Source organism: Lithobates pipiens, unplaced genomic scaffold, assembly GCF_037356315.1.
Source record: "Lithobates pipiens isolate NorthernLeopardFrog02 unplaced genomic scaffold, aLitPip1_a1.2 Scaffold_13, whole genome shotgun sequence".
Taxonomy (NCBI): Eukaryota; Metazoa; Chordata; class Amphibia; order Anura; family Ranidae; genus Lithobates; species Lithobates pipiens.
Window position 1 is genome coordinate 535040208 of NW_027507718.1, and position 27632 is coordinate 535067839.

At 48.1% G+C, this 27632-nt stretch overlaps 1 long non-coding RNA gene across 1 annotated transcript; it reads left to right on the plus strand.

Moving 5' to 3' along the window:
* The first annotated feature begins 268 nt into the window (after nucleotides 1–268).
* LOC143976227 (uncharacterized) lies at nucleotides 269–26695 on the plus strand. Its single transcript, XR_013272571.1, has 4 exons — nucleotides 269–289; nucleotides 10643–10690; nucleotides 21706–21723; nucleotides 26642–26695. It is a non-coding gene; the product is annotated as an uncharacterized LOC143976227 (long non-coding RNA).
* Nucleotides 26696–27632: the final 937 nt, after the last annotated feature.

Sequence of the window (27632 nt, forward strand, 5' to 3'; positions counted from 1 at the left end):
TTTGGTGATGTTAGGGGCCCCTAAGTTCAAGAACTTTGACCATCATTGATATAGATGGTCCTCAGATTGTACAACAAATCAGAGGTGTGGGCACCATAAGGGCCCCATTTACAAAAATCATGTCTTCTATCATGTGACCACAGTGAGCTGAGATCTGATTGGTTGCTGGGGCTCAGGTCACATGGTACATCCTCATTACTCTGTATAAAGTAACTTTTATATCAATGGAAGATCAAACCTAACTCTGTGTCTTCTCTCCTCTTATTCTCAGTGGCCATGGCCCCCCCAGGTAAGGAGCTTCAGTATTAAATGTATTTTTCTGTTTCCATCATTCGGCGGCACTAAGATGTACCCTGGTGGGAAAGGGGAACTTCCCCTGTAATTGGTAATTGTGCGGTCATGCAACACTTCTCCCAAACTACATTTATATCATTTATTTCACACAAATAGAGTTTTCTTTTGGTGGTATTTCATCATCACCACAAGGGTTTTTATTATATATTATATAAATAATAAAAAAACAAAAAACAATATATTCTACTTTTTGTTATAAAACTTATCCTATAAACTCAAATTTCTTCATAAATTTAGGCTAAAATGTAATGGTGGGGATCGTATAGTGTGACTGTGTGGTGGACAATCTGGTGCTAACAGACGATGGCTGGGAGGGAAGCTGCCTGACACTGACAATCACTAGAGACACTAATACAGAGATCAGTGATAATACTGTACATTGTACTAATGACACTGGCTGGGAAGGGGCTAACATCAGGGGGGATCTCAGGGGTTCACTGTGTGCCTAACACGTGTATTGTGGGTAATATGTGCCGCTCTTACAGATCTGGCTGCTCTTTTCTCCCTGGACTCCCTGGAGTGGATTTCAGGGAGAAGAAGCAGCCAGATTGCTGTCTGTGTACAGAGCTCTGTGTGTGTTTGTAAACACAGAACTCTGCGCTGTGATTGGACACAGCCGATCAGCAGGTGTACAGCCAAAATCATTGGCTGAAACTTGCTGACAAACTTGTGCCAGACCTGGAAACAGGCGGCGATGTATGGGTATGTCACCTCCCCCGTAGCTGCCGCCCGCCCGCAGTAGATGTACCGCGGGTGATAGACATGTGCAGAATGAAAAAAAATTAGTTTTGATTTGTTAGTTACATAAATTTATTTAGTTGAATTTGTTTAATTTGTTTTCGGAATTCGTTTCACTCATTCGTTTTCCAATCAATTAAAATTTTTCGAATTCGGATCGATTTGAAAAGATTTGAATCAATTTTGAATAGTGGAAAATAGGATTTTTTTAATAACAGCTTACCGGTAAAATCCTTTTCTTTTGAAGTACATCACGGGACACAGAGCCATAGTAGTTACTATGTGGGTTATAGGGCCACCTTCAGGTGATAGACACTGGCACACTCTAAGACAGGAAGTCCACTCCCTATATAACCCCTCCCACTACTGGGAGTACCTCACATTTTGTAGCAAAGCAATACACGTGTATACCAGAAAGAGAGGCGGGAGCCCTGTGTCCCGTGATGTACTCCAAGAAAAGGATTTTATAGGTAGGCTGCTATAAAAATCCTATTTTCTTAATCGTACATCACAGGACACAGAGCCACAGTAATTACTATATGGGATGTCCCAGAGCAATGGCAACTGAGGGGAGGGAGACACAACAAAAGTAGGGCACCAAGAGACCAGAGGACTTATACTACTGCCTGCAGTACACTGCGCCCAAAAGTGACATCCTCATGACCTTTACATCCACCTGATAGAATCTGGTGAATGGATGGACTGAAGACCCAGTTGCGGCCTTGCAGATTTGAGCCATGGAGGCCTGGGGATGTACTGCCCACGAAGCACTAACAGTCCCAGTGGAGTGCGCTTTGATTTGAGAGGGTGCAATCCTCCTCTTTAAACCATAAGCCTGAACGGTTACTTGTCAAACCCATTTAGAAATAGTAGATTTCCATGCTGCCTGTCCTCTTTTAGGACCTTCAGGAAATACAAACAAAACATAAATTTTTCATATCTGAGAGGTCACCTTCAAGTAGACTGTTCTCCCCACATCAAGAGAATGTAGTGACTTTTCTTCCGTAGAACAGGGTTCTGGAAAGAATGAAGGTAGAACAATATCCTGGTTTAGAAAGTTAGGATGAGGACGCAATACCACCTTATCCTTGTGAATGATTAAATATGGCTCTTTACAGGGAAGAGCAGCCAACTGTGATACCCTTCTTGCAGAGGATATGGCTACCAGAAAAACGAATTTCCTTTTCAAAAGGACCAAGGGAATATGTCGTATCGGCTCAAAAGGCTGTTTCTTTAATACTGACAGAACAAAATTCAATTCTCAAGGGTTCAGAGGTAACCTAACCGGAGATTAAGCTATGAACCAAACAATGCGAAGCAAGGGGTCTCTGAAATAATACCGATAAGGTCAAGACCTAGCCCTTGATAGTACTCAAGGCCAACGTAATTTCTAACCCCATCTGTAGAAAGTCAAGGATTCTACCTATGACATATTTCCTGGGGTGCCAACCCCTGGATTCACACCAGGAGACATTTACCTTCCAGACTCTATAATATATGATTCTGGAGGCGGCTTCCTTGCATTAACCAAGGTAGATACCACTGAACCTGAAAACCCACGCTTCTTCAGAATGTGGGTCTCAATAGCCAAACCATTAAATTTAGCATTTGTAAGGTAGGATGGAATACCGGACCTTGCGAGACAAGGCCCGGACGTGGAGGTAGAGTCCATGGGTCCTCTACCGCCATCTTTATGATCTCTCCAAACCAAGATCTCCTGGGCCACGCCGGGGTCACAAGAACTACGACTTCCCTTCCTGCTTGATCCTGCGAAGAAGTCGTGGAAGCGGCAGAACAGGAGGGAATGCATAAATCACTGAAAACCGATTCCACGGGCGTACCAAGGCATCTGGTCCGCAAGCTAGCGGATCTTTTGTTCTTGACACAAAGTTGTCGATCTTCTTGTTGGACCTGGAAGAAAACAGATCTACGTCCAGAATCCCCCATCTTTGACATATTGTCAGGAGGATATCGGGGTGAAGAGACCTTTCTCCCGGGAACAACTGCTGGCGACTCAAGTAGTCCGCCTGCCAATTCTCCACTCCTGGAATGAAGACTGCCAACGGGCAAGGCACATTGTTTTCTGCCCAAGTTAGATTATGATTCACCTCTCTCTGGGTATCAGGGAATTAGTAGACCAGACTGTGTGGACTGCACAGAGGAAACCCAAAAATGCATGTAGGTGAAATAACAATAGTGTTTATTATAATAAGTGACAAGAAAGTGAAAACAAACAGTGCACTACCAACCACAAACAACAAGTAATATATACAATAAATGGGAAATACCAGAGTCCTAAACAAAAGCCAGGCTGAGGTCATACACCGGGGAATCAGTAGATGGGTAAGGATGGGAAACCAGCAGGAGAGGGAAAGGACGGATGGATGGGCTGCAGAGCAGGGATCTTTAGGTAACAGGAGACAAGAGGGACAGGTCCAGGATGGGCTCCGGATCAGGAGGGATCAGGCCGGGTAGATGCAGGATCAAGGTCAGAGTACAGGCAACAAGGTTAGGGCATATGGAGAGAGAGATACCAAGGCAAGCATGTGAGGGCTTTCCGGGTATTTATAAGACTGCCAATGATTAACCTCACGTAACATCTGAGCGCAGAAGGTGCTGTCTGCTCCACACTGCCGGAGTACACCCGCTGGTGTACACCGGTACTACAGCCCAAGGATCCAACAGTGCCACCAGGAGGTAGGTCCTCTTATTACAGGCCCTGGGTGTTAGAAGACACTCGCTGGTGGACACTGGTACTGCAATCCAAGAGACCAACAGCGCCACCAACCAGGGCTGGACTGGGACAAAAATTTGGCCCTGGACTTCATCCAGACCGGGCCACTTTAATTTTGCGAACATGCACAAAAACAGTAATATATATATGCTGTTGGAGAGTGGGGTGGAGGACACAGAGGGACAGTGTGGGTGGTGGAGGATACAGAAGGACACTGTGGGGGGGGAGGACACAGTTGAACACCGAGGGGGGTGGAGGACACCGTTGGATATAGTGGGCAGTGGAGGACACAGGGGGGTGGAGGACACAGGGGGACACAATGGGGGGGTGGAGGACATAGTGCGGATGGAGGACACAGTGGGGGGTGGAGGAAATAGTGGGGGTGGAGTACACAGTGTGGGTAGAGGACACAGTGGGGGGTAGAGGACATAGTGTGGGTGGAGGACACAGTGGGGGGGTGGAGGACACAGTATGGGTGGAGGACAGAGGGGGACAGCGTGGGGGGTGGAGGACAGAGGGGGACAGCATGGGGGGAACAGGAGAGTATCATGGGGTCTCCTGTGATCCTGTTTGAGCCATTACTTTGAAAGGCTGTCACTCAAAGTGGCCCACTGAGCCATCGGCCCACCGGGAAACTCCCGGTAGTCCCAATGGCCAGTACATGCCTGCCACCAACGGGTGGACCTTTTCATGACACTGGGCCACATGACTTCTCGTCCCCCTTGGTGATTGATATAGGTCACGTTGGATTGGATCCATACAGGACAATTCCATAATCTGAATGTCCAGGCCCTCAGGGCCAAGCGCTCTACATGAATCTCTAGAATATTGATGGGCAAGGACCATTTTCCTTGGACAGTCGCCTCTTCCAGGACTGCTCCCCAACCTGAAAGGCTGGCATCTGTTTTTACCACCTTCCAGGTAGGAAGGATTTTCCTTTCTGCAGATTCTTGGTTATCAACCACCAACTGAGGCTCTGGCGCACTTTTGGAGACAAGCACATTGGGAAATCTAGAGCTTGGACCTTCTTGTTCCAGTCTCGAATGAAACTGAGCATAAGGAACGGCCTCGAATGAAGCCACCATCTTTCCCAACAACCTCATGCAAAGTCTAATAGAAGGATTTTTCTTTGCCTTGACTACCTGAATCAGCTCCCTTATGGCACTGATCTTTGCCTGGGGTAAGAATACCCTTTTCTGGGCTGTATCTATGATCAGACCCAAGTATTCCAATCTCCTTGATGGTTTTAAGGAAGATTTCTCTAGGTTGAGAATCCAACCTAGGTATTGCAAGTAGTTAACTGTGGTGACCATACTTTTGATCTAAGCGGGCTACCGACTGGTCTATCAAGAGTAGATCATCTAGGTACACTAAAACTGTTATACCTTGAGCCCTTATTCTGGCTAGAGGAGGCGCCAGAACTTTTGTGAATACTCAAGGAGCAGTAGCTAGTCCGAAAGGCAGAGCTACAAACTGAAAATGAAGATTTTCTATCTCGAACTGTAGATACTTCTGGTGAGTGGGGAAAATCAGCACATGGAAGTATGCATCCTTGATGTCGATTGATGCCAGTTCTCCCACTTGTAGGATGCAAACTACTGATTGGATTGACTCCATGCGAAAAGAGCAGATAATCAAAAACTGGTTTAGATCTTTGAAATCTAGAATGGGTCTGACATCTCCATTTGGTTTGGGTACCGTGAAAAGGTTTGAATAAAACCCCAATCCCTGCTCTTCCATGGGGACCACCAATATCATCTTTTGAGACAAAAGATCCAATGCTTGAAAGAGAGATTTCTTTTTCTCTGGATCCCTAGGAATGTTTGATCTGAGAGAACGAGGAGACGGGGACTCTCGGAATGCTAATTTGTACCCTAGAGTTATTGAGGAAGCCACCCATTTGTCTTGACGCTCTTCCTGCCAGACCCTTGAGAACTGCAAAAGTCTTCACCCCACTCGAGCGAGCGGGGATGCCCCTTCATAAGGAGGCTTTAGTATTTTGTTTTGTAGGTTTCCTTCCCCAGGATTTCTTTTGTCCCCGGGGTTGACCCTGAGGTTTACCGCTTGAATTTGACGGTGGAGGCCGTCGAGACTGCCTGAAGGCCGATGCTCCTGGCACTGACGAAGCGGCTCGTTTAAATGAAATATGCTTACTTCTTTTCCTAACTGGCAAAAGGGTACTTTTCCCATTATAAATTCTTTGGATGTACTTATCCAGATCATCCCCAAACAGCTGTTCACCACAAAAAGGAAAACTAGCCAGATGCTTTTTGCAGGGCTCTTCGGCTGACCAATTTTTCAACCATAGTATTCTACGCATATGCACCAGCCCCAGCATAAGGCAGTCAAGATATTTGGAATGGTTTTCGAATACGAATAGTTTTTCCAATTTCCAAAGAGAATAAAATAGAATAGAAAATAAAGGAATCGAACAGATTTTTTTTTTTTTTATTCTATTCCTTTATTTTCTATTTTATTTTCTTCTCTTTGGAAATTGGAAAACTATTCGAATTTGAAAAGTGATTAGAAAACTGTAAAGGTAGGTCCTTGCTCTGTTAGGTGCTCGATTTCCCTCTTCCTATCTTGCCTAGGCCGTGGTCTGGATGAACTTGGGAGTCCCATTCACCGGTGAGATAACCAAGACTCATACACGAGATGTATGTGAATAATGATTACATTTAATGTTTTGAATACAACAGGTTATATGCTGAGACAATTGGGGCAGTGCCCTGTGGAGGAGCCAATCAGGGATCCCCTCGTAGCTATACACCAAACTTTTCCTAGTAACAGATTTATTGACAGAACAAGCAGAATAAGCAGAAATCGTGTCTTCATGGCTAAGCACATCATTAACCTTCACACGAGATAAGAGTGAGACTACAATATTCATCAACATTGTGCTAGTAGCCTGTGATCCAGACGTTCTAGGTCACAGACGCAGTTAAGGGAATGTGAGATGACCGTAAGTCTGGCTTTCTTTGCACAAACTCTCGCGGCCAAGGGCATTCTAAGAAAACAGCATATTTCCCAGATAGCGAGCATCTATGTCTTAGCAGTTAGAATTCTAGCTTGGTCATACAGAGTTTGAAGATGGAATACAGTATAACAAAATGGAATACAGTATAACAAAATGGAGACTCGATAATCCTTATAATCCCTCCTGTGATCATAACTTTGGCACGAAGTTATGATCATCCTTTATACCAGACATCCTTAGAGAAAGCCATAAGTGCTTTCTCTTCGTCATTGGGCTTGGTTGCTATTGTTAGATGGGAAACCTTGGAGGCTGCTAGGCAGCAACACTTGGCGATCACATAGAACATTACTATCAACAACACTATCATCACTAATACGAGAAATATTTTCTAAAAAAATCCCAGTATGCCCCCCCAAATACCTCCAAACCACCCTCCTGTACCCGAGAAAAGGTTCCAATCATCTCCCAAGTTTTTTGCTTCCTGTAGGAGGGTCTGTCTTTGGGCTGAATGACTTTTGATAATATCATAATAATCGGGTACCGACAGACTTTCCACAGGAACGGTGAAGTTGTGTATGAAGGTGCAACACATCTCCGAATTGGACATGAGGTTACAAATCCCAGTGATAGCGGCCAAAAGTTGTTCCTGCCTCATTTTTATCAGTTCCTGCACAGTTCGGATCTCTGAATGGAGGCGTTGGTGGTATAGTGGTGAGCATAGCTGCCTTCCAAGCAGTTGACCCGGGTTTTCCAGAAAACTGGCCAGCCCCCTTTTCCCTGGACATGGGCATTAAACAGGTCTTTTACCTTTGGGGGGTCGGGGCAGTCGGGGTCTAGAATATGTATTATACTCTCAAGATCAATCGGGTCCAGATTTGACCCGGCGCACTGGTGCAACAGGAAGGTGGCAGCTTCCCTAGGATGTTTTCTGGGGGATGGACAGAGTTCTTTGAGTTTTGTCAGTGTGCTTAGGGGCAGGGGTAGGTGAATTTCTGTGTTACCAATGGTCATAAGGGGGGCCTTAATATCGGGGGTGTCCTCATCATCCTCATCAGTAACTACGGGGGTGGCCATAGGTGAGATAATGGGTCCTGCCGCTGGTATGGGTACGGGTAGTGGTTTCTCGGTAGCCAACTTGATTTTGACCTTACTCCTGGTGACCACCCCCATCTTAGAGAGTTTTTCCATGGCCCGATTGTCTTCGGGACTCAGGACTACAGCCTCTCCCTCAGTGGGATCACTGCTTTGGGAGGTTCCCGGGCTCTGGTCCGGGTCTCCCTCTGTTTCTCGTTTTGTTTGTGCTAGGGCGGCTCGGGCTTCCCTCAAAATTCTATGTCCCTGTTCTATTTTAGCTCTGGCTGCCTCTACTTCAAGGGCAAACCGTTCCTTCTCTTCCCTAAAGTCTTTTTGCTCAGGGGTCTCCCTCACCCTCCCATCGGCTTCTACTCGGTCCTGGTACTCCTGGCCCTCCCTGTCTCTTTTGGCTTGGGATTCCCTGTCCCATTGTTGTCTTTGGTGCGGGGTGGAGGCGTTGTACAGTGCAGCGGATATGGCAGCCATGTCTACCCCAAGGCTGGGGTAGATGGCCAAGGCCTGGGCAACCTCGCCCTCTTCAGTTTTGACAAGGACATAAGGAGGGGGTATCTCTGGGGCATTCAGGGGTGTAGTTATAGGTGCCAAGGGTATTGGTTTTCCTTTTGTGAGGGCATGATTTTTGGCATGCTTTTTTTTATAAATTTTTAGAGGGGCTTCCCATATCCTGCAAGATTTTTTCATGTAATCTACATCCCACTTCCCGGGGGGGTATGAGTGCTTATGTAACTGACAAATCTTTTTTACTACATGCCAATCTTCTGTGTTGCAGGGGCCCGCGGGACCTATATCATGGATCCCTAATTGCTGGCACCTTTCCCTAACCTGACTCCAAAATGGTTCTACATAGGGACCGGGCACTATAGATCCGCACATACTGATAGGGAGTAGGTTGTTCATAAGGGGTCCCGTCTTTGCCTACAATATTCCCCATTATGGGGGGGTGTTATGAGATGCTTGGTAAGGGGGCAGAGGTGATAGCAGCCAGTGGCACGAATCACCTGTTGTTGAACTTCTTCCAGGGAAGATTCAGCAAGGAGGTGGGATTCACTGACTGGGCTATGCAGGTTTATTCTGACTAGCATGACAATGGGAGATGTTTCGTCCTGGGGGTACACGGGGCGTTCTCCTAGTCTAGTGGAATATCCCCCTGGGCGAGTGGCTATCAATATCAGGATATCAATTTGTTTAAGAAACAATAAACCAACAGTACAGCGAGGGCAAGGGTTAACAATTTCACAGCAATCTGGATCCCAAGGTAAAGACATTGAAAGAACAGCAAAATACAAAAAAACTATTGAAAAGGCAAGTTTGAAATACTTACGTAACCTGGAAAGAAAAACATGAACAACTAAATCACATACAATCGTTTTACATGACCAGATAAAATGAAAAATATGAACAACTAAATCACATACAATCGTTTTACATGACTAGATAAAATGTGCACTGTGTTTGATTTGATCAAATTACCCTTCGGGCGTCCCTTGAACATCCGACCTTATTTGGGGAGGGCGCAATCTATTGCTTCCCTTCCCTGTAATGTTCCTCTTTAATCTATTTTACTTAATAGTTTTAAGTCAGGCCAACCTAGCCGGACTCTCTTTTAATCTATTTTACTTAATAGTTTTAAGTCAGGCCAACCTAGCCGGACTCTCTTTTTTAGGTACGAGCCCTCTACTTCTCCCGATGGGCCAGCCTAGCCCACCGCGGAGGCACAGCAGCAATACAGGTCCCGCACGTGGCGGTCACCGCGGCAGTATGAGTGACACCAAAAGATCCTCACCAATAAGGTAAATAAATCAGTAGTCACTCACCTGCCGATCGATGACCCCACTCCCTGGTACCAGCTGTAAAGGTAGGTCCTTGCTCTGTTAGGTGCTCGATTTCCCTCTTCCTATCTTGCCTAGGCCGTGGTCTGGATGAACTTGGGAGTCCCATTCACCGGTGAGATAACCAAGACACATACACGAGATGTATGTGAATAATGATTACATTTAATGTTTTGAATACAACAGGTTATATGCTGAGACAATAGGGGCAGCGCCCTGTGGAGGAGCCAATCAGGGATCCCCTCGTAGCTATACACCAAACTTTTCCTAGTAACAGATTTATTGACAGAACAAGCAGAATAAGCAGAAATCGTGTCTTCATGGCTAAGCACATCATTAACCTTCACACGAGATAAGAGTGAGACTACAATATTCATCAACATTGTGCTAGTAGCCTGTGATCCAGACGTTCTAGGTCACAGACGCAGTTAAGGGAATGTGAGATGACCGTAAGTCTGGCTTTCTTTGCACAAACTCTCGCGGCCAAGGGCATTCTAAGAAAACAGCATATTTCCCAGATAGCGAGCATCTATGTCTTAGCAGTTAGAATTCTAGCTTGGTCATACAGAGTTTGAAGATGGAATACAGTATAACAAAATGGAATACAGTATGGAGACTCGATAATCCTTATAAAAACGATTTGAATTCCATCCAAATTCTTTTTCCGTTATTTCGGATGCGTTTAAATTCTGTACTTTTCTAATTCGGAAATTCAGATACATCCGAATTTCAGAAAAAACAAAAATGCTTCCAAATTTTAGTTTGGAATGAAACAAATCGCACGTGTCTAGTGGGTGAGGGGCAAGTGGTTTAAGATAAATTATTCTAAACAAATGTGACGGAAGAAATTTTGTGTTTGTGTGTAAAGATGAATCCTGAGAATCAACTCCGTTCTAAATGATTTTCTCTTTGCAGGTCGTCCCGCATCTGACTCAGATTATATTTATAGGCCACCTGACAACAGTGAGTATCATATTGTAGACTCCCCTGTTCTATTCCTACACATTCCAGGTTTAGGTGGAAATATCTCCATGTAAATTAGGTGGGGCTCCCTCCATAACTGTCATGGCCTCTGTAATTCTATTGGCGTTCCTCATCATACCATCCAATAGGGTTCTCAGATCCCCAATACCTTCTCATTGTGTCCATGCTGTGTCCCTGGAGAGGAGATCATTGTCCAGGGAGTAATGTGGGGGGGATGGGAGACTCCACCGCTCCGCCTTCCATCCAGGTCTGAGCTGGGATTTATCCCGGAGTTATCTATAGAAAGGAGATCAGCAGGTCAGGGTAATACGCTGTCCTTTCCCATATACATCTCCACTAAACCCGTCCCCAGAGCGTACTGATCACATGACCCAACACCTCCAGTGAGTGAGAGCTTTGCTTCCAGGTCCTGCTCTTCTCTGAATGGGATCAGTTGCTGCAAATGGCTGTAGACTTCTATTGCCCTGATTGGTGGATGTGAACAGGAGCCGAGAGCTGCCCCTGCTGGCTGGTATACACTATTTTATATTTATTAGGCTAAAAGAGAAACCCATAATTTTTGATTATATTTTTTAGTTCTGAACATCGGGAAAGAAAATATATTGTATATATAAAGCATCATTCATTTCCTTTATACTGCAAAGTAAGGTGTTGTTGGAGGAATTCACCCCCTCCCTTCTCACAGCTAATCTACACACACATCCCATAATATCCAAGGCAGACAGACGCAATAGAACAATGGAATACAGCCACACCCCAAATGACCCAGCACAGAGCACACCATAGTATATAGTCTCATACTATGGTGTGCTCTGTGCTGGGTCATTTGGGGTTTCCCAACCTCTCCAAGGGATTCTGGGTTCCACGGGCTCCCCGCCCAAAGTGACTCCCGTCACAGTAACACTTTAGATGCTAACAATGATCCGATGTATGAGGGTCACTTTAAGACATTGATGGGCCCAGGGAAAATATTTCCTCGATGGGTCAAAGCCCTTTCATGAATCGGCAGTAAACCTTTAATGAGTGGGCCAAAACCCTTTCATGAGTTGAACCCAAACATCTTTACCATCACCTCACAAAAACATAAATTCCCTCTGCAAGACAAAATTCTCCCCAAACAAAAATGTGATTATTGATTTTTTGATTTACCCTATTTTTGGTGTTTATAGAGCAGTTATTCTCCCCCTGTCTGCTCCTAAACAACATGAAATATTATCCACGAAACGCGTAGATCTGTACAAATCCAATCCTATACCACCACTTGGCAAATCCTGAGAAAGTTGTAGGTGGTATTGCCACCAAGGTGCTATGTTGTCTGGTAATTGATGGTTGAATTTGACAATTGAGGGTTTGTTTGGCCTTGTTTGATTTGAATGTGTCATGTGATTTACATGTAACTGATGGAACTATACAATCAAATATTTGTCATTTTATAACACATTGATGTGTGACTTGTGCCTCAAAAATCAAATTTTTTCCTTTTTTTGCTTGAAACGTTATGTAATGCCGCGTACACACGACCGGACTTTTTGACAGCAAAGGTCCAACGGAACGAATCCGTCAGACAATTCGATTGTGTGTGGGCTCCTTTGCTTGCCAAAAATCCAGCGGACTTTAGAAATAGAACATGTTTTAAATTTTTCCACCGGAACTCCGCCGGACCGAGAAATCCGCTCGTGTCTATGCTGGTCCGAAGGACAAAAACGCGAGGGCAGCTATTGGCTACTGGCTATGAACTTCTTTAGTCTAATCCAGTCATACGTCATCACGTTCGAATCCGTCGGACTTTGGTGTGATTGTGTGTGGCCAAGTCCGTTCATTCGGAAAGTCCGTCTGAGCCCAGACATCACATCCTTTATAGAATAGTTCTGTATCAGTAAATGCTCCAACATCCGGATCCTCCTTATCCCGTGTAGTGGGAGCGCTAATATTTTTCCAGACGGGTTCCTATTGTATTGTGTCTGTAAACTTTACTAGCCCCGGTGACCATCTCGCTACATGCATTTCTCTTCACCTTCCTCCCTTATAAAATTCACACTAGGCCCTTTGATTTGGGTATGGATTTTAAGGGGTTCCATACTTTAAAATAACACAAAAATCATGGGGTCCCCCCCAAGAAAAATACATACCAGACCCTTAAACTGGGTGAAAAAAATATAAATTGTTTACAAAAACAAAGACCGTTTATGACAAGTCCTTTAATTTAAAAAAAAAAGTCCCACAATGTCAATCTCCATCCATCACAACGTCCAGCAATGCTGATCCATCTCAATCATCATGCCAATCACTTGCCCAAAGAAAAAAAAATACCATACACGTCTCGATTAGAGTTGAGCGGACACCTGGATGTTCGGGTTCGACGGGTTCGGCCGAACTTCGGAAAAAAGTTTTTGAGTTCGGGACCCGAACTTGATCCCGAACTTGATCCCGAACCCCATTGAAGTCAATGGGGACCCGAACTTTTGAGGACTAAAATGGCTCTAAAAAAGTAATGGAAAGGGCTAGAGGGCGGCAAATGGCAACGAAATGTTGTTAAGAGCATGGCAAGTGCTCTGCAAACAAATGTGGATAGGGAAATAACTTAAAATAACATAAAATAAATAAAAAAAATATATATATTTTCTGGAGGCCCCTTTCTCAGAAGAAGAGGTACAGGAAGTGATTAAGAACCTCAGAAACTCAACGGCACGATGTCACACATATGGTGAGAATGCCCTTTCTGGAAAAAAAATATTCAATTTAATGGATAAGCTAGTGGGAAAATAAAATACTTTGACATAAAAAAAATGAAAAATTATAATCTTGACCTAGGAGGACGAGGTCCATATGGAGTAGGAGGTTGAGGTGGTGGTGAATGTGGCGGTGTAGGTGGAAGCGGCGGTGGAGGAGGACGAGGTAGACAACACTGGTTCAAAAATAAAACAATGGCTGGGTAAGGCCGATGATATGCCGAATTCTGTCCCCCGTCGGATAGTGTCTGCCCTGTACTGCGTTTGCTCAGTATGTAGGACAAGGGGATTTCTAAAATCTCCGAAGACGAACGACTCTGCGTGGTGAGTCCAGGTTCAAGCCACACCATCCGAGGTTCAAGCCGAGCGAAACGAGGCCGTGCCCGAAGCGCGGCGAGCGAAGCGAGCCCGTGAGGGGCCCTGTTACTATGTGCTACCGTATGCCCACTTGGATGGTGGGGCTTGAATCTGCACTCGCGGCGCAGGCGCCGTTCACCTTCCGAGATTTTCGGAATCTCCTTGTCCTCGGGCCAGACACTATCCGATGGCCAGACAGTTTTGGTCACAACACCGGTATACATGTCTATTCTGCACATGGTATGGACAAGTCCTGTGGGATCTATGCCTGGTTCATTTTAATGAATGTGAGCTTGTCCACATTGGCTCTGGACAGGCGGCTGCGCTTGTCTGTGATAACGCCCCCTGCCGTGCTAAATACACGTTCCGATAATTCACTGGCTGCAGGGCAGGCCAGCATCTCCAAGGCGTAAAGGGCAAGCTCAGGCCATGTGCCCAATTTGGAGATGCAGAAGTTGAAGGGGGCAGACCCGTCAATCAGTGCGTGTAAGCGCGTGCACACATACTGCTCCACCATGTTGGTGAAATGCTGCCTCCTGCTAAGACGTTCCATCTCAGCTGGTGGTGCTGGTTCTTGTGGCGTGCTGACAAAGCTTTTCTACATTTCGGCCATGCTAACCCTGCCTTCTGAGGTGCTGGCGGTGCCCTGGCTTCGTTGGCGACCTTTTCCTCCTCCTCTGCCTTCGCCTTGTGCTTCCACCGTACCCCCGCTGTCAGGTGGGAATGCCACCAGCAGCGCGTCTACCAGCGTGCGCTTGTACTCGTGCATCTTACGGTCACGCTCCAGTGAGGGAATTAAGGACAGTACGTTGTCCTTGTAACGGGGAACCAACAGGGTGGCCACCCAGTAATCAGCACCAGTTAGAATGTGGGCAACTCGGCGGTCATTGCGGAGACACTGCAGCATGTAATCGCTCATGTGTGCCAGGCTGCCCAGAGGCAATGAAAAGCTGTCCTCTGTGGGAGGTGTATCGTCTGTGTCCTCTGGCCATGTTGGTGGAGTACTCAAAATGGCACAACAGGGCACACAGGTCTCACATGGAGGTCCAGTTAATGGTGGTGAAGCGGTGCTGTTCTGCAGAGCGACTCACGCGTGCGTGCTGCAGCTGAAACTCCACTATCGCCTGCTGCTGCTCGCACAGTCTGGCCAGCATGTGCAAGGTGGAGTTCCACCTTGTGGGCACATCACATATGAGGCTGTGAGCGGGAAGGCCGAAATTACGCTGCATCGCTGACAGGCGAGCATCAGCAGGGTGAGAACGCCGAAAGTGCGCACAGACGGCCCGCACTTTCTGCAGCAGCTCTGACATATGGGGGTAATTTTTAAGGAACCTCTGGACCACCAAGTTCAGCACATGCGCCAGGCAAGGGATGTGCGTCAAACCGGCTAGGCCCAGAGCTGCTATGAGATTTCGCCCATTATCGCACACCACCAGGCCGGGCTTGAGGCTCACTGCCACCAACCACTCATCGGTCTGTTGTTCCATGTCCCTCCACAACTCCTGCGCAGTGTGGGGTTTTTTCCCCCAAACAGGAACGTTTTATAACTGCCTGCTGTCGTTTACCCCTGGCTGTGCTGAAGTTGGTGGTGAAGGTGTTACACTGACCGGATGAGGAGGCGGTAGAGGATGAGGAAGCGGAGTAGGAGGAGTTAGCAACAGTAGGGAAACTGAAGTGCCCTGCAATCCTCGGTGGTGGAAGGACATGCACCAAACTGCTATCCGCCTCAGGCCCAGCCGCCACTGCATTTACCCAGTGTGCTGTTAGGGAGATATAACGTCCCTGACCATGCTCACTGGTCCACGCATCCGTAGTTAGGTTGACCTTGCCACAGATGGCGTTGCGCAGTGCACACCGGATTTTGTCCCCCACTTGGTTGTGCAGGGAAGGGGTGGCTCGCCTGGAAAAGTAGTGGCGGATGGGCACAACGTACGGTGGGACAGCCAATGCCATCAGGCTTTTAAAATTCTACATCTCCACCAGACGGAATGGCAGCATTTCAAAGGCCAGGAATTTTGAAATGCTGGCATTAAGGGCCAGGGATCGTGGGTGGCTAGGGGGGTACTTCCTCTTCCGCTCCAGTGTTTGGGAGATAGAGACCTGAACGCTTCCATTGGACATTGTGGAGATGGTTGGTGACCCAGGTGGTAGTGTTGCTGGCAGATCCTCTGTTTGCGGGTTGGCAGGTGCCACTGTCACTACAGAGATGGATGAAGAGGCCGAGACTGCAGCAGAAGAGGAAGCAGGAGGAGCCAGAGACCTTTCTTGGTTTTCGAGGTGTCTACTCCACTGCAGCTCATGCTTTGCACTCAGATGCCTGGTCATGCAGGTTGTGCTCGGGTTGAGAACGTTTATGCCTCGCTTCAGGCTCTGATTGCACAGCGTGAAAACCACTCGTGTCTTGTCATCAGCACATTGTCTGAAGAACTGCCACGCTAGGGAATTTCTTGGACCTGGCTTTGGTGTGCTCGGTCCCTTGCTGTGTTTGGCAGTAGCAGGCATACTGTCTAGGGGACGGACACTCCGCTTTTGCTGTCTCTTCTGCTGTGCTGGTGGCTCTGTGCAACCCCCGCCTCTTCCTCCGAACTACACATGTGACCTGCATGACGTTGATTCCATGTGGGGTCCAGGACCTCATCGTCCTCCACATCATCTTCCACCCAGTCTTCACCCCTGCCCTCCTTGTCGAGCTGCACAATTGCAAAAGCAGCAGCAGTTGGCACCTGTGTTTCGTCATCATCCGAGACGTGCTGCGACGTACTGCGACATACTGCGACGTCCTCCCATGTACTCATCTTCAAACATAAGTGGTTGGGCATCAGTGCACCCAATCTCTTCCACTTCTGGGTCAGGGATAGGTGGATGGCCCTGGGAAACCCTGCTAACAGAATCATCAAAAATCAGAAGAGACTTCTGCATGATTTGGGGCTCAGACTGCTTGGATGATTTGCAAGGGGGTGATGTGAAAGACTGATGGACATTGGCTGCAGGTGCCAACTCTGATCTTTCATCAGGAGACTGGGTGGGAGGCAATGTCAAGGAACCGGAGGCACTGTCAGCAACCCAATCTACTATCGCCTGTACATGTCCTGATCTCAACATTCCTACAGCCGCATTAGGCCTGACCAAATACCGCTGCAGGCTCTGTCATCTACTCGCACCTGAGGAAGGTGTTTCACTTGTGCGTGTAGCTGGCACAGATCGACCACATCCTCTTCCTGCAACAGGAGCTCCACCAGCAGCACCACGACCGGAGCCACGTCCTCTCCCTGCAACAGGAGCTCCACCAGCAGCACCACGACCGGAGCCACGTCCTCTCCCTGCAACAGGAGCTCCACCAGCAGCACCACGACCGGAGCCACGTCCTCTCCCTGCAACAGGAGCTCCACCAGCATCACCACGACTGGGGCCACGTCCTCTCCCTGCAACAGGAGCTCCACCAGCAGCACCACGACCGGAGCCACGTCCTCTTCCTGCAACAGGAGCTCCACCAGCAGCACCACGACCGGAGCCACGTCCTCTCCCTGCAACAGGAGCTCCACCAGCATCACCACGACTGGGGCCACGTCCTCTCCCTGCAACAGGAGCTCCACCAGCAGCACCACGACCGGAGCCACGTCCTCTCCCTGCAACAGGAGCTCCACCAGCATCACCACGACTGGGGCCACGTCCTCTCCCTGCAACAGGAGCTCCACCAGCAGCACCCCGACCGGAGCCATGTCCTCTCCCTGCAACAGAAGCTCCACCAGCAGCTCCACGACCGGAGCCACGTCCTCTCCCTGCAACAGAAGCTCCACCAGCAGCACCACGACCGGAGCCACGTCCTCTCCCTGCAACAGGAGCTCCACCAGCAGCACCACGATCGGAGCCACGTCCTCTCCCTGCAACAGAAGCTCCACCAGCAGCACCACGACTGGAGCCACGTCCTCTCCCTGCAACAGAAGCTCCACCAGCAGCACCACGACCGGAGCCACATCCTCTCCCTGCAACAGGAGCTCCACCAGCAGCACCACGATCGGAGCCACGTCCTCTCCCTGCAACAGGAGCTCCACCAGCATCACCACGACCGCAGCCACGTCCTCTCCCTGCAACAGGAGCTCCACCAGCAGCACCACGACCGCAGCCATGTCCTCTCCCTGCAACAGGAACTCCACCAGCAGCACCACGACCGGAGCCACGTCCTCTCCCTGCAACAGGAGCTCCACCAGCAGCACCACGATCGGAGCCACGCCCTCTCCCTGCAACAGGAGCTCCACCAGCATCACCACGACCGCAGCCACGTCCTCTCCCTGCAACAGGAGCTCCACCAGCAGCACCACGACCGCAGCCACGTCCTCTCCCTGCAACAGGAACTCCACCAGCAGCACCACGACCGGAGCCACATCCTCTCCCTGCAACAGGAGCTCCACCAGCATCACCACGACCGGGGCCACGTCCTCTCCCTGCAACAGGAGCTCCACCAGCAGCACCACGACCGGAGCCACGTCCTCTCCCTGCAACAGGAGCTCCACCAGCATCACCACGACCGCAGCCACGTCCTCTCCCTGCAACAGGAGCTCCACCAGCATCACCACGACCGCAGCCACATCCTCTCCCTGCAACAGGAGCTCCACCAGCATCACCACGACCGGAGCCACATCCTCTCCCTGCAACAGGAGCTCCACCAGCAGCACCACGACCGGGGCCACATCCTCTCCCTGCAACAGAAGCTCCACCAGCAGCACCACGACCGGAGCCACGTCCTCTCCCTGCAACAGAAGCTCCACCAGCATCACCACGACCGCAGCCACGTCCTCTCCCTGCAACAGGAGCTCCACCAGCAGCACCACGACCGCAGCCACGTCCTCTCCCTGCAACAGGAACTCCACCAGCAGCACCACGACTGGAGCCACATCCTCTCCCTGCAACAGGAGCTCCACCAGCATCACCATGACCGGGGCCACGTCCTCTCCCTGCAACAGGAGCTCCACCAGCAGCACCACAACCGGAGCCACGTCCTCTCCCTGCAACAGGAGCTCCACCAGCATCACCACGACCGCAGCCACGTCCTCTCCCTGCAACAGGAGCTCCACCAGCAGCACCACGACCGCAGCCACGTCCTCTCCCTGCAACAGGAGCTCCACCAGCATCACCACGACCGGAGCCACGTCCTCTCCCTGCAACAGGAGCTCCACCAGCAGCACCATGACCGGGGCCACATCCTCTCCCTGCAACAGAAGCTCCACCAGCAGCACCATGACCGGAGCCACGTCCTCTCCCTGCAACAGAAGCTCCACCAGCAGCACCACGACCGGAGCCACGTCCTCTCCCTGCAACAGAAGCTCCACCAGCAGCACCACGACCGGAGCCGCATCCTCTCCCTGCAACAGAAGCTCCACCAGCAGCACCACGACCGGGGCCACGTCCCTTCTTTGATGTTCTCCTCATATTTTCCAAATTTAGGATCTTGCCCTAAATGGGTGTTTTTGCAATAGCAGAATACACCCAGAGTATGTAAACGGTGTATCTAATGAGCGAATTGTCTGGCGTACCTAGTCCGACATACAATCCGACGGACTTTCTATCGAACGGACTTGGACACACACAGACACACAGAAAGTCCGGCGTTTGCTAGCGCGATGACGTACAGCACGTACGACGGGACTAGAAAAAGGAAGTTCAATAGCCAGTAGCCAATAGCTTCCTTTTTCGTACTTGCTTCTGAGCATGTGTCATTCTTAGTCTGCCGTACTAGCATACTGACGAACGTATTGTCCGCTGAAACCCAAGTCCCACGGGAAGATTGGAGTGCAAAAATACTTTCTTAGTCCGCCGGACTTCACGCTGGAAAAGTCAGCTGAAGCCCACACACGATCGAATTGTCCGCTGAAATGTATTTCGGCGGACTAAGTATGCCGGACAATCTGATCGTGTGTACGTGGCATAAGAGCTGCAGAAATGCTGGAAATGCTATTAAAAAAATGTTTTTGCCCTGCATTTTTTTTTTTTTGAATAGCACAATAGAAGAAAAATATATAAATTGTGTAACACACACCTCCACATATGCAGAAATCACTGCAAAATATATATTTTTTTGCCCTAAATGGGTGTTTTTGGAAGAGCAGAATACACCCAGAGTATGTACAGGGTGTATCTCACAGTAACATAGGCAGTGCTGGTGCACTGAGCTTGCAGAAGATTTTCTCTGGCACTGGCCTCATGGCAGTGTAAGAAGACTGAGCACTGCAACCCACCCAGGTAAATCTATGGAGATCGCTGAGTTATTAGAATAGATTTCTGAATCTGGACTCCTAGATAATTCTCTCTCCCTCAAAGCACCAACAGGAACCTTCCCCTACATTGTCTCTTTTCTCTCAGTGCAGTGTAAAATCGCTGACTAATTAGAATAGATTTCAGAATCAGGACTCCTATCTAATTCTCTTCCTCAAAACAGCAGCAGCAACCTTTCCCTACACTGTCTAAAGCAGAGTGACGTGCTGTGCTGTGTGCCTCTAGCTTATATAGAGGCTGGGTCACATGCTGCACTGGCCAATCACAGCCATGCCATTAGTAGGCATGGCTGTGATGGCTTCTAAGGGCACACCAGTTAAACGAATGTTGATTGGCTGCCCTGCAAGGCTTTTTAAAATGCGCCATTACATTGCCAAACACCGGACCCGAACCCGAACATACAGTCAATTGTTCGGGTTCGGGACCCAAAAACCCCAAAGTCCGGTACGAACCCTAGTCTCGATCATTCTCAAAAAAATATAAAGTCCCTCAAAATTTCCATACCAAACCCTTATCTGAGCATGCAGCCCGGCTCGCTAGAGAAGGTGGAGATGATCCCCCAGGCAGAGCACCTTCTCCCCATGTGGATGAAGTAAAAGGCTTCTTCCCCATAACCTTGACCTAGTGGTTGTGGGGGTCTGGGAGCGGGTTTTTTTTTTTTTTTAATCTTGAAGCTCCCTTTTAACAATAAGGGTCATCCAGATACTGCCCTCCATGTGAATAAGTCATGGGATACATAGTAAACATTCACAAAAAAATTGTAAAGGAAAAACAAAAGCACAAGGGCAGTTTTGGACAAGGCCTTTATTAAAAAAAAGATAAGTTCCACGATATAGATCCATGATGCCCAGCACCCTCTGAAAGAAAATTCCCTAACTCCATGGCGCCACTCGCCGAATGCCAGCTCCAAAAGATGTCATCAGCAATATGAAGGCAAGAATGGAGATAGTATTGACATAACTACCCCAATATGCCCATGTGACCATATTTAGGTGATGTCAGTGGTTGGTAGGGATGGGGTGGGTACAAGCACCGGCTGCTTCCTTAGCAACCAGAAGCTGTCACATCGGTCCACGTGAAACACCCTAAGTAATTGCCACTGAACCCACCCCCAGTCCCATTGTGGTAAACAATGTAGTTAAAGGACTGTGCCGAGTCAACAAGATAAACTGACCAACCCACAGGTTTGTTCTCCATGTTTGTGTTGTCCAATCACACTCTAGAGCTGCTTTTCTTACCCTGGAATATTATTATTCTGCTTCTGAAGGAGAACAAAGCAGTTTTCTTATCGCATGTTAAAGGCCTCCTAGTTCAAGAACTTTGACCAGCACTGATATAGATGGTCCTCAGATTATACATCAAATCAGAGCTATGAACACCATAAGAGCTCATTGACAAAAATCATATCTTCTATCCTGTGACCACAGTGAGCTGAGATCTGATTGGTTGCTGGGGCTCAGATCACATGGTACAACCTTGGCCTAGTGATTATGTGGGTCTGGGAGCGGGTCTGATTGGTTGCTGATTGGTTTCTGGGGCTCAGATCACATGGTACATCCTCATCACTCTGTATAAAGTAACTTTTATATCAATGGAAGATCAAACCTAACTCTGTGTCTTCTCTTCTCTTATTGTCAGTGACCATGCTCTATAGAGGTAAGGAGCTTCATTATTAAATGTCTTTTTATGTTTCCATCATTATGTCACCAAAATGTCTTCCCTCATCCTCCAGTACAGCTCTGTGATCTCTCCTCCATCATCCTCCAGTACAGTTCTGTGATCTCTCCTCCATCATCCTCCAGTACAGCTCTGTGATCTCTCTTCTATCATCCTCCAGTACAGCTCTGTGATCTCTCCTCCATCATCCTCCAGTACAGTTCTGTGATTTCTCTTCCATCATCCTCCAATACAGCTCTGTGATCTCTTCTATCATCCTCCAGTACAGTTCTGTGATCTCTCTTCCATCATCCTCCAGTACAGCTCTGTGATCTCTTCCATCATCCTCCAGTACAGCTCTGTGATCTCTCTTCCATCATCCTCCAGTACAGCTCTGTGATCTCTCTTCTATCGTCCTCCAGTACAGCTCTGTGATCTCTCTTCCATCATCCTCCAGTACAGCTCTGTGATCTCTCTACCATCATCCTCCAGTACAGTTCTGTGATCTCTCTTCCATCATCCTCCAGTACAACTCTGTGATCTCTCTTCCATCATCCTCCAGTACAGCTCTGTGATCTCTCTTCCATCATCCTCCAGTACAGCTCTGTGATCTCTCCTCCATCATCCTCCAGTACAGCTCTGTGATCTCTTCTATCATCCTACAGTACAGCTCTGTGATCTCTCTTCTATCACCCTCCAGGACAGCTCTGTGATCTCTCTTCCATCATCCTCCAGTACAGCTCTGTGATCTCTCTTCTATCATCCTCCAGTACAGCTCTGTGATCTCTCTTCCATCATCCTCCAGTACAGCTCTGTGATCTCTCTTCCATCATCCTCCAGTACAGCTCTGTGATCTCTCTTCCATCATCCTCCAGTACAGTTCTGTGATCTCTCTTCCATTATCCTCCAGTACAGCTACGTGATCTCTCTTCTATCATCCTCCAGTACAGCTCTGTGATCTCTCTTCCATCATCCTCCAGTACAGCTCTGTGATCTATCTTCCATCATCCTCCAGTACAGTTATGTGATCTCTCTTCCATTATCCTCCAGTACAGCTACGTGATCTCTCTTCTATCATCCTCCAATACAGCTCTGTGATCTCTCTTCCATCATCCTCCAGTACAGCTCTGTGATCTCTCTTCCATCATCCTCCAGTACAGCTCTGTGATCTCTCTTCTATCATCCTCCAATACAGCTCTGTGATCTCTCTTCCATCATCCTCCAGTACAGCTCTGTGATCTCTCTTCATCATCCTCCAGTACAGCTCTGTGATCTCTTCTATCATATTCCAGTACAGCTCTGTGATCTCTCTTCCATCACCCTCCAATACAGCTCTGTGATCTCTCTTCCATCATCCTCCTGTACAGCTCTGTGATCTCTCTTCTATCATCCTCCAGTACAGCTCTGTGATCTCTTCCATCATCCTCCAGTACAGCTCTGTGATCTCTCTTCTATCATCCTCCAGTACAGCTCTGTGATCTCTCTTCCATCATCCTCCAGTACAGCTCTGTGATCTCTCTTCCATCATCCTCCAGTACAGCTCTGTGATCTCTCTTCCACCACCCTCCAATACAGCTCTGTGATCTCTCTTCCATCATCCTCCAGTACAGCTCTGTGATCTCTCTTATATCACCCTCCAGTACAGCTCTGTGATCTCTCTTCCATTATCCTCCAGTACAGCTCTGTGATCTCTCTTCTATCATCCTCCAGTACAGCTCTGTGATCTCTCTTCCATAATCCTCCAATACAGCTCTGTGATCTCTCTTCCATCATCCTCCAGTACAGCTATGTGATCTCTCTTCCATCATCCTCCAGTACATCTCTGTGATCTCTCTTCTATCATCCTCCAGTATAGCTCTGTGATCTCTCTTCCATCATCCTCCAGTACAGCTCTGTGATCTCTCTTCCATCATCCTCCAGTACAGCTCTGTGATCTCTCCTCCATCATCCTCCACTACAGCTCTGTAATCTCTTCTATCATCCTCCAGTACAGCTCTGTGATCCCTCTTCCATCATCCTCCAATACAGCTCTGTGATCTCTCTTCCATTATCCTCCAATACAGCTCTGTGATCTCTCTGCTATCATCCTCCAGGACAGCTCTGTGATCTCTTCTATCATCCTCCAGTACAGCTCTGTGATCTCTCTTCCATTATCCTCCAGTACATCTCTGTGATCTCTCTGCTATCATCCTCCAGTACAGCTCTGTGATCTCTCTTCCATCATCCTCCAATACATCTCTGTGATCTCTCTTCCATCATCCTCCAGTACAGCTCTGTGATCCCTCTTCCATCATCCTCCAATACAGCTCTGTGATCTCTCTTCCATTATCCTCCAATACAGCTCTGTGATCTCTCTGCTATCATCCTCCAGGACAGCTCTGTGATCTCTTCTATCATCCTCCAGTACAGCTCTGTGATCTCTCTTCCATTATCCTCCAGTACATCTCTGTGATCTCTCTGCTATCATCCTCCAGTACAGCTCTGTGATCTCTCTTCCATCATCCTCCAATACATCTCTGTGATCTCTATTCTATCATCCTCCAGTACAGCTCTGTGGTCTCTCTTCCATCATCCTCCAGTACAGCTCTGTGATCTCTCTTATATCATCCTCCAGTACAGTTCTGTGATCTCTCTTCCATCATCCTCCAGTACAGCTCTGTGATCTCTCTTCAATCATCTTCCAGTACAGCTCTGTGATCTCTTCTATCATCCTCCAGTACAGCTCTGTGATCTCTCTTCCATTATCCTCCAATACAGCTCTGTGATCTCTCTTCCATCATCCTCCAATACAGCTCTGTGATCTCTCTTCCATCATCCTCAAATACAGCTCTGTGATCTCTCTTCCATCATCCTCCAATACAGCTCTGTGATCTCTCTTCCATCATCCTCCAGTACAGCTCTGTGATCTCTCCTCCATCATCCTCCAGTACAGCTCTGTGATCTCTTCTATCATCCTCCAGTACAGCTCTGTGATCCCTCTTCCATCATCCTCCAATACAGCTCTGTGATCTCTCTTCCATTATCCTCCAATACAGCTCTGTGATCTCTCTGCTATCATCCTCCAGGACAGCTCTGTGATCTCTTCTATCATCCTCCAGTACAGCTCTGTGATCTCTCTTCCATTATCCTCCAGTACAGCTCTGTGATCTCTCTGCTATCATCCTCCAGTACAGCTCTGTGATCTCTCTTCCATCATCCTCCAATTCAGCTCTGTGATCTCTCTTCCATCATCCTCCAATACAGCTCTGTGATCTCTCTTCCATCATCCTCCAATACAGCTCTGTGATCTCTCTTCCATCATCCTCCAATACAGCTCTGTGATCTCTCTTCCATCATCCTCCAATACAGCTCTGTGATCTCTCTTCCATTATCCTCCAGTACAGCCCTGTGATCTCTCTGCTATCATCCTCCAGGACAGCTCTGTGATCTCTTCTATCATCCTCCAGTACAGCTCTGTGATCTCTCTTCCATCATCCTCCAATACAGCTCTGTGATCTCTCTTCCATCATCCTCCAATACAGCTCTGTGATCTCTCTTCCATCATCCTGCAATACAGCTCTGTGATCTCTCTTCCATTATCCTCCAGTACAGCCCTGTGATCTCTCTGCTATCATCCTCCAGGACAGCTCTGTGATCTCTTCTATCATCCTCCAGTACAGCTCTGTGATCTCTCTTCCATCATCCTCCAGTACAGCTCTGTGATCTCTCTTCCATTATCCTCCAATACAGCTCTGTGATCTCTCTTCCATTATCCTCCAATACAGCTCTGTGATCTCTCTTCTATTATCCTCCAATACAGCTCTGTGATCTCTTCTATCATCCTCCAGGACAGCTCTGTGATCTCTTCTATCATCCTCCAGTACAGCTCTGTGATCTCTCTTCCATCATCCTCCAATACAGCTCTGTGATCTCTTCCATCATCCTCCAATACAGCTCTGTGATCTCTCTTCCATCATCCTCCAGTACAGCTCTGTGATCTCTTCCATCATCCTCCAATACAGCTCTGTGATCTCTCTTCCATCATCCTCCAATACAGCTCTGTGATCTCTCTTCCATTATCCTCCAGTACAGCCCTGTGATCTCTCTGCTATCATCCTCCAGTACAGCTCTGTGATCTCTTCTATCATCCTCCAGTACATCTCTGTGATCTCTCTTCCATCATCCTCCAGTACAGCTCTGTGATCTCTCTTCCATCATCCTCCAGTACAGCTCTGTGATCTCTTCCATCATCCTCCAGTACAGCTCTGTGATCTCTCTTCCATCATCCTCCAGTACAGCTCTGTGATCTCTCTTCCATCATCCTCCAGTACAGCTCTGTGATCTCTTCTATCATCCTCCAGTACAGCTCTGTGATCTCTTCTATCATCCTCCAGTACAGCTCTGTGATCTCTCTTCCATCATCCTCCAGTACAGCTCTGTGATCTCTTCCATCATCCTCCAGTACAGCTCTGTGATCTCTCTTCCATCATCCTCCAGTACAGCTCTGTGATCTCTTCTATCATCCTCCAGTACATCTCTGTGATCTCTCTTCTATCATCCTCCAGTACAGCTCTGTGATCTCTCTTCCATCATCCTCCAGTACAGCTCTGTGATCTCTCTTCCATCATCCTCCAGTACAGCTCTGTGATCTCTTCTATCATCCTCCAGTACATCTCTGTGATCTCTCTTCTATCATCCTCCAGTATTTACATAATGCATTCTCACATCAGTCAGTTCCCTTATGTAGCTTACCACCTAAGGCTCTTCTTTTACCAGCACATGCTATTTCCAGAGCAGAAGTTCTAACCACCAAGTCTCTATGATGCTCCCTGTGATATACACTGATATCCATCACCACATACTACACAATATATACAATGTGACATTTCTCACATACAATGTTCTCACTGATTTCTGTTTTTGAATGATGTTCTTGTAGATGATCCCGGGGTCAGTTACACATTTCAGGAGGCAAAGTCCCTCGGGATCCTAGGTAAATACCTTATTATATTATTTTATGAAGAATATGTATCCAATCCGCCTTCATTAAACTCCCCTCACATATCAGGACAAGGAGGTGGAGGCATCTCATGGGCTTGTATAAACCTTTGTACTTTGGAGGGAACAACACCTGTTCTCTGATATACATTCATATATACCGTATTTATTGCCGGGTGCGTGTTATATGCCGATCCGCCATGATTCCCTTGCAATTTTTGGGCTCTGGGCAGCTTTAAGCTGCCTTCGGCCCTTCTCGCGGCTTTCGGCCGCCTTCGGCCCCTCTCGGCGGTTTTCGAGAGCGCCCGAAAGCCTCCGAGTATGGCCTAGGCGGCTGAAAGGCTCCGAGTACGGCCGAGGCGGGCGAAAGGCTCAGAGTACGGCCGAGGCGGCCGAAAGCCCCCGAGTACAGCCGAGGCGGCCGAAAGCCCCCGAGTACGGCCGAGTCGGCCGAAAGCCCCCGAGTACGGCCGAGGCGGCCAAAAGCCCCCGAGTACAGCCGAGGTGGCCTAAAGCCGCTGAGAACTTCCGGGCGCCGCCAAGATACGAAGGACATCTCGGCGGCGCCATTTTTAAAAACAAAAGCTGAGGGGACAAGGCTGCAATGACAAGGCTGCAATGACGGACAGGCTGCAATGACGGACAGGCTGCAATGACAAGGCTGCAATGACGGACAGGCTGCAATGACAAGGCTGCAATGATGGACAGGCTGCATGACAAGGCTGCAGTGACGGACAGGCTGCAATGACAAGGCTGCAGTGATGGACAGGCTGCAATGATGGACAGGCTGCAATGACAAGGCTGCAATGATGGACAGGCTGCTATGACAAGGCTGCAATGACGGACAGGCTGCAATGATGGACAGGCTGCAATGACAAGGCTGCAATGATGGACAGGCTGCATGACAAGGCTGCAGTGACGGACAGGCTGCA